The sequence below is a fragment of the Lathyrus oleraceus genome, chromosome 6, assembly GCF_024323335.1.
Source record: "Lathyrus oleraceus cultivar Zhongwan6 chromosome 6, CAAS_Psat_ZW6_1.0, whole genome shotgun sequence".
In the NCBI taxonomy this organism is placed as follows: Eukaryota; Viridiplantae; Streptophyta; class Magnoliopsida; order Fabales; family Fabaceae; genus Lathyrus; species Lathyrus oleraceus.
Window position 1 is genome coordinate 208,077,403 of NC_066584.1, and position 11,034 is coordinate 208,088,436.

The window sequence follows — 11,034 nt, forward strand, 5'->3', positions numbered from 1 at the left end:
TGAAAATGAAAGCAAGCATGACAATGGTTCACAAAGCTCTCAATCATCATATATGCCTCCGAAGTATCTCAATTTGTCAATTTGATCAAGATAAACCAAAGGGCTTGAGGATTGTTTCTCAAGGAAACCCTAATTCAACTATGCATTGATTGTGCCTTGCTCATGAAGCAACCTCAACCCATGATCAAATTTAACCAAGGGAAGTTCTTTAATTAATTATTTTATGCATATATGAGGCTATGTGAGTATTCTCAATCATTCATTCATCAAGATTTGAAGTTTGGCCTTGAGAAGTTGACCAGTCAAGTCATCTAACTAAACTAAGATCCACTGAGACACAACTTTTAATATGCTTGTCAAATGAAGATGGCCCCAAGAGAAACAATGTTCTTAAGAATGGACAACTTCCATGTTCATCAAAAATCCATTTGAAACATGGAAGATCACCTTTCATTTCAAAACATTATAGGTCATTTTGACAGAAACCCTAATTTTGGGTCAACTTCCCAAAGTCCTAACTCCTTCATTTTTTGTGATTTTTAGGTGAGACAAAGTGCATTGGAAATTTTAAGATGTCTACTTCAATTTATATGTTGGAAGAAATTTCATAATCCTAAAAGAAACACATGTGATAATACAAAACATTATAGGTCACTTTGGACCAAAGCCATTGAAATATTAAAAAGTCCAACTTCAAGTGCCCATAAATTTCTCACCAAAACTCCAAATGATGCAAACCTTAAGTCCAAATTGATTTTCTTCAAACTATCTACAACTTTGATGTTGAAGGTGTTGCCATTTAAGGCTTGCATCATTGACAAAGAATGGCTTGAAGTTGGTCCATTTTGGCAAATTTCTCAAATACATGTTTTGTACCTTGAACTTCATGGCTAGTTTTCAATATTTTCCACACTCCAAATGGATTTTTGTTCAACATAGCTTTTGTTCCTTATGTCAAGACCTTTCCAAAAATTACTCACATGCTTATGTTTGGATTTTTCAAATGCGATTTTCGAAGAGATGAAGCTTTATGATCAATTATGCATAACATGTTAAATCTTCATGCACAACCTAATGCCTTGCAATCTGAACATCCATTTCACTTTGGTTGAGGTTCAGCACTCAATTGCAATTGCTTTTGGGCCTCACATGCGCCTGTACAGGCCCATGCATGGAGGACCTAAGTTCATGCACTCACGAGTTTGATCACACCTGGTATCAGTTGTGGCTATAAATAGAATGCCTTACCTCACTTGAATCTCAACCTGAAGGCGCCTGAACCTCTGCTCAATTGATTCCCCACCCTCTCACCAAAGGAATTCTGAAATTTCACTTCTCTTTTCAAGCTTAAATTTCAACTTCCCTGGTTGATCTTTAGCTTCTAATTCCTTAGCCTTGCTTCATTGTTACTTCAAGATCAAGCTGCAATCAAGAGTTGGTTTGGATTTTGCTCACAAAAGCTGCACTTCAAAGGTTTAATCCTCAACTATTTTGATTCGAATCTCTCTGATTATTGTGCATTGCTTGGTTTGGTTGGCATTTATGAAGTCCTCATTTGAGAGGCAAGCCCGTGGGGGTTTTAATTTTGTGAATTGGTTAACTTTAGATTGAGCACCTAGTTTTTCAACCTTAGATTTCTTCTTCCATAAGAGTCTTTAGCAAAAACTAAGGTCACAGGGGTGATGTACATCACCCCATCTTTCATTTGGTATATGGATCGCATGCTATGGTTGAGGTTGTAAAACCTGCAATTGGTGGCGTTTTCTGGCCTTCTCACAGGAGAAGACGGTGGTTTCCACCACCGTCCCCACGCGTCCAAACCCTGGCCATTGGATGATGACCTCCAGATCTAATCTTGGCTGTTGAATGTTATGACTTTATTTAATAAATGGTGCCACGCTGTTGACTAATGTGTACCATGAGTGCGCGCTTCCCAGCCATATGATCAGCCACGTCAATTAATGAGGCTGGTTCTAACGCCTGTGGATTTTTCCAATTTCTGAATTTCCATTTTATTTTATTTTATTCCAATTACTTTCAAAAAATTCATAACTTCTTTATTTGGAATCACAAAAATATGGGACCAATTGCAAAATTTTCCTCTTAAATTCTAGTTTCATAAAATGATTTTAATTATTTTTGTGATTCCATTTAATATTTTTTGTGAATTATTTCTTTTCTGATTGTTTTTAATTCATTTAAAATATCATTTGAAATTCAAAAATGCCAAAAATATTTTGTTAACATCTTTGGATGATGATGAATCTATGAAAAATATTCTCATCAATTTCTTAATTGATTTGAGATTTATTTGAAATTTTAGTCAAATTATGTTATTTTTCTTCATTTTTAATTGTTTAAAATTAGTTTCTGTTTTCAAAAAATGGTGAGAAAATTTGTCAAACCTTGTTTGACCATGTTAGACTTATGATGATCCAATTGGAGTTATCCAAGTTGATTTGAATTGGATTTGAAGTTTGACATTTATTTGTTCATTTTATTTTATGTATTATTTTAATTCCAAAAAATATGTTTGACCTTTCTTGACCTCTAATCTTCATTTCACTTCTGTTTACCATTGATTGATGTTGATTCCATTCATGTTTGATCAATGTATTTTGGTTATGTCATTTAACTTTTCATTTTGTACATTCCATTTCCATCTTCATCTTCTTCTTTTTCTTTTGACCAATGAGTTAATGATTTGTGGTTAGCCTTGACATATGAGAGACTTAACCTTCTTTGATCCAAATCAAATTCATCTTGATCAAAGATCAATTGAATTGCTTTGTGTCAAAGATATGTTGATTCTTGTCAAGTAAAAAACCTAAAATCCATACAAGGTCATCTTCTTTTCTTTTGACAAGACAAGTTGTAGGAGCTTGGCTTACTAGTCATGGTCTCTAACTTGTGTTTATTTTCCTATAGTTTTATTGACCGGCCTTAGATAGGTGTGACTACTACATTAGTCCACTTACGATTGCTTAACATAACGCTAAATTGCCTTATGGCACACTAACACTAACTACTAATGACTAACTTTTAATTCAAGCATTTAATTCTTGCAATTTACTTTAATGCAATTTAATTTCTTGCTCATTAATTCATTTGTCTTTTCCCTTTGCTCACTTGAGCTCATGTTTATGTTTATGCCATTTGCCTTTTGCTCACTTGAGCATATTATTGTGTATATACTATTGCCTTGTGTTTGTTTTGTTTTGTTTGTGTGAACCCAATGCAAAAAGGAGAAAGGACTTAGAATTAGGACCTTACCTATGATTAATGGAGTTTCAAGAGAAACTAGGCCTCATGCCTTTAGAATGCTAAATATTTTGAAGAGCAACTAGGCCTCATGCCTTTAGAATGCTTAATCTTGAAAGTTGAATTGAAAGGACCCCTATTCTAAACTCCCTCTTGTCCATTCTTTCTATTGCATTGTGGAACTTTTTGATTTGTTTTTTTGTGTGTGGTAGGGATCCCAAACTTGAGCTAATTAGAAGGACCATTGTCATGAGCATCCAAGATAGGAGAGACAAATCCAAATTGGAAGATCTTAGAAGCATGATTGAATATTTGCTTGATTGCTTGAGTTAATTGCTTATTTCTTGCTAAGTCCAAAGGAAAGGAGCAACTTGGATCATCTTTATGATCTCAAGTAAGGAGCTCCAAGGGTTTTATTTCTATTCCCTCATCTTTGCATGTTTAGGACCTTGCCCTTCTCTTCCTCTCTCCACTCTAACCCAAGCCAAATTTATTTTGTGCAAACATTGACATTGTTTTTAAAATTAGAAACCTAGGCACTATGCCTTTGATTTTTTTTTCAAACTCTTTTCATAATACTTATTTTGAATTGAACTTTAAGTCAACTTTGACTTCCTTTTGTGAATACTTCTAATTGGTAAACCCAATTCACTTCAAATTCTTTTGTGGTTCCAATGGCCATCTTTTGCCAAAACGTTTCATAAACATTAGATATTAGGTTTGAGTTATCATAGTGGTTGATATAAACCTCACTTGTATCCTTAGTGATTGGACTATAAGCCTTCCATACTTATTATAGGATGGATCCCTCACTAGTATATTGAAACTCTCCTCACATGGTGGATTTGTGGTTTAGGTTGAGTTTTCTCCCTTTGATAACAAAAGACCTTAAGGCTTTTGACCAATTAATTCACCAACTTCTTTGGAGATTTTTACCCCGAACTACGAGGTTTTGATCCTACCTTTTGAGATGGTACGTAGGCAATCGGTTTATCCATTCAAACACAAAATTGTAAATAATTTGTATATTCTTTTCTCATCTCCCCAATCATGTTTGCACAAATATTTTCACAAATACCAACCTACCATACAACATTTGCAAAAAGGGCTCCCTTAGAGTACTAAGGATGTTTTGGGTGCTTAAAACCTTCCCATTGCATAACCAACCCCCTTACCCAGATCTCTAACATTTTTATTAGTTTTTTATTTGATAAAACTTCTCTATTTTTGTTCGCTTTCTAACCTTTCCTTTGGATAAATAGAAGTGCGGTGGCGATGCGAATTGTATGATTTACTTTTGATTTAGTCAATAAATCTAAAGGTAACGAATACCCCGCTACACTATCGTATATTCGTCTGCACTTCAACTGGGGAAACCCCTTTCTCTCTTGTTTATGGCGTGGGGGCTGTACTCCCCGGGGAGGTTGAGACCCCATCAATGAGAGTCTTGATGGAAGCCAAGTTGACAGAGGCTGAATGGGTTCAGGGTCGTTATGACCAGTTGAATTTGATTGAAGAGAAGAGATTAACTGCCATGTTTCATGGTCAGTTATATCAATAAAGGATGAAGAAAGCCTTTGATAAGAAGGTCAAGCCTCGTCTGTTCCGAGAAGGTGACCTCGTACTCAATAAAGTCTTGTCTTTCGCACCCGATTCTAGGGGCAAGTGGACTCCAAACTATGAAGGTCCATACGTTGTTGAGAGAGCCTTTTCAGGCGGTGCTTTGTTGCTTACAACTATGGATGGGGAGGATTTCACTCGTCCTGTGAATTCAGATGATGTCAAGAAATACTTCGCCTAAAAATAAAAACAGAATAACTCGCTAAGTAGAAAACCCGAAAGGGAGGCTTAGGCAAAAATGAGCGTGTCGGTGGATTGAAAACCCGAAAGGGCGATCCAGGAAAAAGTTAGAGACATGAAAAAAAATGAATATGTATATCCCACTAGATTGAATACCTCATCCTGGGGCAATCTAGGCAAAAAGTAGGGATTTGGCAAGTAACTGCATCGTGACAAGACTTGGTTCTACAATGTCATTTGTCAAAGATTCTCGCTCAGTCATCATCAACTGAAGTTTCGAATACAGTGGATTCAGAGTTGGTGGAGAAACGGTCATTATGTTCAATGTAGCCTTTTTCCATGTATATCACCAATTTCAAAATTTGTAAAGATCCATGGAGTCTCGCCATTTGCGGACTACCATTCTCTTAAATGAATTTGAGCCTTTATCCAATTCTTTGCACTCTTATTTGTTTCTGTTTAACAAGTGTTTGCATGTTTTAATTGATGAATATCATTGTTTTGAACAAATAGAGTTTTCATAAGTAAAGTATTTTAAACAAAATGAACATTCACAATGACTGAAAGGATAAGTGGAATGTCCTCAGTGCTTTCCCAAGGATAGTACGATCATCAAAGGGTAAGACATTTGTTCATATTCTGGCATCCTTCCTCCTTATATCCTCTTCATTAGCTTTCAAGTTGTCCCCCCAGCGAGCGCAGAAAGACTGATACATCATGAGCTTCCCAGAGAGTCTGGCACTAGCAGTTGTGTTTTATCAATTATATGGTTGTCATCCATTGTGCAGACTGACCTAAAATCCCTTATAGATTGATAAAAGTTAATATGCTATCTACTCACGAGGAAGTTTGTATTTCCCCAACATGAGTAGAAGTCCCCAGCGGAGTAAGCATGTGTTCCCTACAAAGCTATCTTTCCAGATAATTGTCTCCTCAGCAGGAAGTTGCCTAGTGAAATTGATGAAGGGCTTGTTTCCCTTTCCATCCCCAGGATGTCTCTTGTCGATAAAGGATTCATTTCCAATTTCCTCAGCCAGGGTAGTTCTCTCGAGAGCAGTTGCAGCTTGTCCCCAGTAGGATTGCCTGATCCGAGTCTGATGTTTGTATTTCCTCCGAGTCTGGAGATTTCTTCTAGCATTGAGAGCTGGTGGTGAAGATGTTTATTTCCTTCCCTAGTGGAGCAAAATGTTATTTTCCCCCTTTGTAGAGTTTCCTCTCTGGCAGGTAGAAGGGAGTGTTTTGATTGATGTACATCTGATTGGTGGTTGTTCCCCATGGAGTTTTACATCGTTCCTTGAAAAGTTTCCGCGGTAGAGTTTCTTCTCCGACGGATCTTATTGTTCTTTAACCACCTGTCCCCATGAGAGTTTATGGAAATTCCCCGGCTGATCTTCTGTGTCTTCCTTATGTCAGGATTGTTTGCTCATGGAAGACTTCCCTTGTGCAGAGTGTTATCTCTTGTAGTTGGAAGCTTTGAATTTTCCTATTCCCAGCTATGGTTAAAGTTTTCCCTTGGTTACTCTTGTTTCAGAGATCATCCCCCATCAGAGTTGAGTTCTCTGTTTGATTCTTTTCTTTCGTTGCTCCTGAATGCATCTTCTTTGTATCCTTAGCGAGTGTAGCTTTGGGATAGGGTTTGATATCCCTTGATGATTTATTTTCATCCTTCTCGGGTTGTTCCCAAGTTGAATCTTCCAGTAGGCTTCGCCTTTCTTGTCAAGACATTGTGTCGAGTGTCTGTTCGTGATTCTTGGACTTGTTTGTGTTAGATACATCTGTTTGTCAGCATTAATCATACATAAATCATGCATATACATGCATAATCATAGCATTCAGATATTCATGATTTTCATTCTTTACCATATATCTTTGCTTGTTATCTCCTGCTATTGGTGAAATGTTCTTCCACAAGCAGATGTTTGTGTCTGATCTCTCCATATATAGTCAGCCTCATAGGCAGAAAGTGTTTATCTTTCCCTCTTTCTTCCCCATTGAGTTATGTCCTCGTGGATGATTATTGTTTCAGTGTCCTCCCTAGTTATGTATCGGGATGGAATTACTCCCCTGAGTTATATCCTCATCAGGTTGAGTTTTGTTTGATTGTGTCTTTCTAGTTTGTTCCTAGATTGATTCCTTTCTTGTTATCCCCTGCAACTCCCTGTGGTTCGGTTGTTCAATTGCTCAGTAACCATTAATTGTTCATCCTTTCCCCAGAGGATCTTGTGGCCTTCTATCCAGTAACCGGTAGTTGTAAGTCTTATTTCTGTTGTTTTCTACCCAGTAACCGGTAGATGTAATCCCCTATTTGTTGGTTGTCTTTACCTAGTAATCGGTATTGATATTCCTTCGTTTTTGAGTATACCACCCAGTAACCGGTGATACATCTCTTGGGTAATTGTTGTTGTCAGGAAATTTATCCCTAGAGAGTCATCTTTCATTTACCCTTGTTTGGTACTGATTGTTTCTCCTTCTGATTGGTCATCATTTTATACTCAGTAACCGGTATCCCGATGTCTTTTCTTTTCGGTCGATTTATCCTTTATTAACCCAGTAACCGGTTGTGGATAATCTTCCATGCGAGTATGTTATCTACGTTTATAACTGTAATAGATAATATATCTCATGTGCTCTTCAGTCGAAGTCTTTTTCTTCCCCAGTCAAGTTAGATTCGTATTTCCTTGTGGAAACGAATGTCCATCTTGTAAGTCGAGTTTACTTTTTCAGCCCTCCTTTCGGATGATGAGTGTCTTGGATATGTTTCCAATTTACGCCTGGTTGGTCACCTATTATATACCCAGTAACCGGTATCACTGGTGTTCCTTCTTTCTGCTCCCTATTATGACTTTTAGTCCCCTGTGGAGTCAGATTTTCCTGAGTTGAGATGTGCTTTTTGGGTCCTTCTCAAACCAACTCTCAAGAGATCCCACCCTAGGGTTAAAGAGCCAAGATGCTATGATCCTTGAGGCAAGATGCAAATGCAATGTTATGATTCCATGAGGGATCTTAGGGACAAAATTAGGGTCTTACAAATGGCCATGGTTGAAATCCTAGCCCTGCCCTTTTCTTGTTCTCTGCGACCTTTACAACACGGCCCCACTTATCAATACTGCCAGCCTGAGTAGCCTCTTGTGCATCTTTTAAAGAAGACATGGGTGCCCCAACCTTCTTCAATTCATTAGCAATGAACAAAACTTGGAACGGTGTTCCATCTTCGTAACAAGCATCTATAGGCCGGGTGAATATCCATTATCTGGAAAGTAATTTGGAAATCACTTGGACCTATCTTCATTGGAAGGTCCACTTCTCCAATGACAGTTTTACGAGAACCATTGAACGCTTTGACAACTACACCGCTATACCTCATCGGGGCCCCTTAGTATGAGAGTCTTGATAGAGTTGATTTCGGAAATACATTTAAAGATGATCATGTATCAACCAACACATTGGACAAAGCTTCCTCCTTGCAATTCATTGAAATATGGAGCGCCAAATTGTGATTTCTACCTTCCTCGAGAATTCCTCATCATAAAAACTCAAATTATTACAGGAAGTGATGTTGGCAACTATGTGGTCAAATCGATCCACAGTTGCGTCCTGTTCAACATTAGCTTATTCCAGCACTTTCTGCAATGCTTCTCTGTGCGCTCCAGGAATCATTAGCAACGATAGCACATAAATTTTTGACGGTGTTTAGAGCAGCTGCTCCACAATGTTGGATTCACTTCTCTTGATTAACCTTAACACTTTATCATCAATGTTAGTATTCAATTTGTTGGATTTACCAGACTGACTGATAAGTGCATATTTATGCACAATTCTCCTACTTTTTACTTAGGCATTTCTTTATTTTATTTTGTTTATTTTTATATTTTATTATGTTTTCATATTTTATTTTAGTTTTAGTTTAATTTAATTTTCGCACTTATTTTTCAGCTTTAGCAGTCTGCGCGGAAACGATCATAACTGGAGTTCCGGGAATCCGTTTCAGGCGTTCTAAAAATCGCCGGAAAGCTAAGAGAGAGAGCTACGACTTTCGTGTTGGAGTCGAAGTCAGATTAGGAGCTAAAAATTCCAGAATTTCGTTTCAAGTTACAGCATTAGAATTTTATTTTAGTGTTGGGTCATGTTATGGGCCTGGGTTATATTTTCGACCCAGTTGGGTTTTGAACCGGATCCACTTTTTATCTTTTTAAGGAGAACGTGTGTACTGTTCACGGGGGACTAATCACGCAAAAAAATATTGTTGAAGCTTGAAAACTCATGGAGAACTAATCCTCTTTGGACGGATTCACTGTACTCAGGTTTCAAACTTTGAGATTGTTATGATAATTACAATTTAATTTCTATTCCTTTCAATTATATCATGTGATTGTTGTTTGCTTAATTCAATTATCATATAGTGTATTTGATTTAATTTGAGTGATCTGTGTTCCTAATTTTAATCGTAGATTAACTCTGCTTAACTGTTAATTTGCTCTATCATTTACCGTATGCTTAATCCGGCAATAGGAACATGTTCTCATAAAATCTTCCACGCTTGTTGACTGATTTTTTCATCAAATAGGATAGAAGTCCCGCTTGGGAAATTGTATTTTCATCGGTCGATGATTAGTAAGAACCGAGGCAGTGGATCCATTACTTTAATCGCTTATTTCACAACAACTTATTTCAGTAATCAATTATTTTAAGTGCTTTTTCTTTATCGGAAACCTAAACCAAACCCCCCCTTATTTTATTACTGTTATTGATTTTCCCACAAGAATCCTTGAGAGACGATATTTCGAGTCATTGTCGCTATGTTACATATTTACAAAAACCACTCGTTTTTGATTCGCGAGCGACCGCGGATCACTGACACATTGGAGAACTAACCGGATTCACTACAGAAACTTCTGGCTTCTTCCCTACGGAAACATCTTCCACACTCTTAGGAAAAATCAGACTAAACACACGACCACTACGGGTCACCTTCGCAATATCTGTAATATTTACTACTTAGTCTGCAGCTCGTAGAGGAACCTCTTGACCTTTCTTTATCATAATGGCATTATATTGATATGGCACAGCTTTATCAGATGCATAAGGGACAGGGCCCACTAACTGTATAACCAATGGCGATACCGATCTACTGACATTATTTTTGTTGTTGCTATCAAACTTAATAACTACCCAATCAGGGGTCTTGAACATCGGCACAATGGCATTCACATCATCTTCCATATCCCTCGACTATTGAATATGGAATACATTCTCATCCATCAACTTCTGGATATCTCTCTTTACAACTATACACCATCGGGGGTTCACACTGCAAATGACACAACCATCATGGTCATGTTCATAGTCATTGACTAAACACAGAGTTCTATGCATTTCCACTAGAGACCTCTGAATATCCCTCACATCACAAACTCTAAAACTCCCTGGACAGTCGTCCACCATGTTGACAGAAGCGTTACCATGAGCAGGCAACAAATTGGCTTTCACATTTGGCGCTCTATCCTCCAAGGACACCATACCACTCTTCACAAGTTTTTGAACTTCATATTTCAGTGGATATTAAATCTCTATACTATGACCAGTGGCTCCCTAGTAAAAAGTGTAGCGGTAAATTCATGAGCATCAAGCTATGGATAAACTTGACGTCAATAAAACGAGAGTCTCCACTGCGATTTTATTGTTTTCAAAGGAAAATGGAAAAGTACAAACAAAACTCAAGGATAAGAAGTTTTCAAATCAAAACTAATAAAATGCCAGAGATTATAGCTAAGGGGGTTGGTTACACAGAGGGAAGGTGTTAGCACCCAAAGTGTCCTAGGTACTCCTAGGGAGGCCTTTTTATGTGTGCATATGTTTAGGTATAAAAGATGTTTGAAAAAAAATAGAATGTGGGGATGAGAGAGAATTCATTGATTATGTTTTTATGTTTGACAAGACCTTCGGTCTTAGGCCTATGTACCAACATAAAAATGA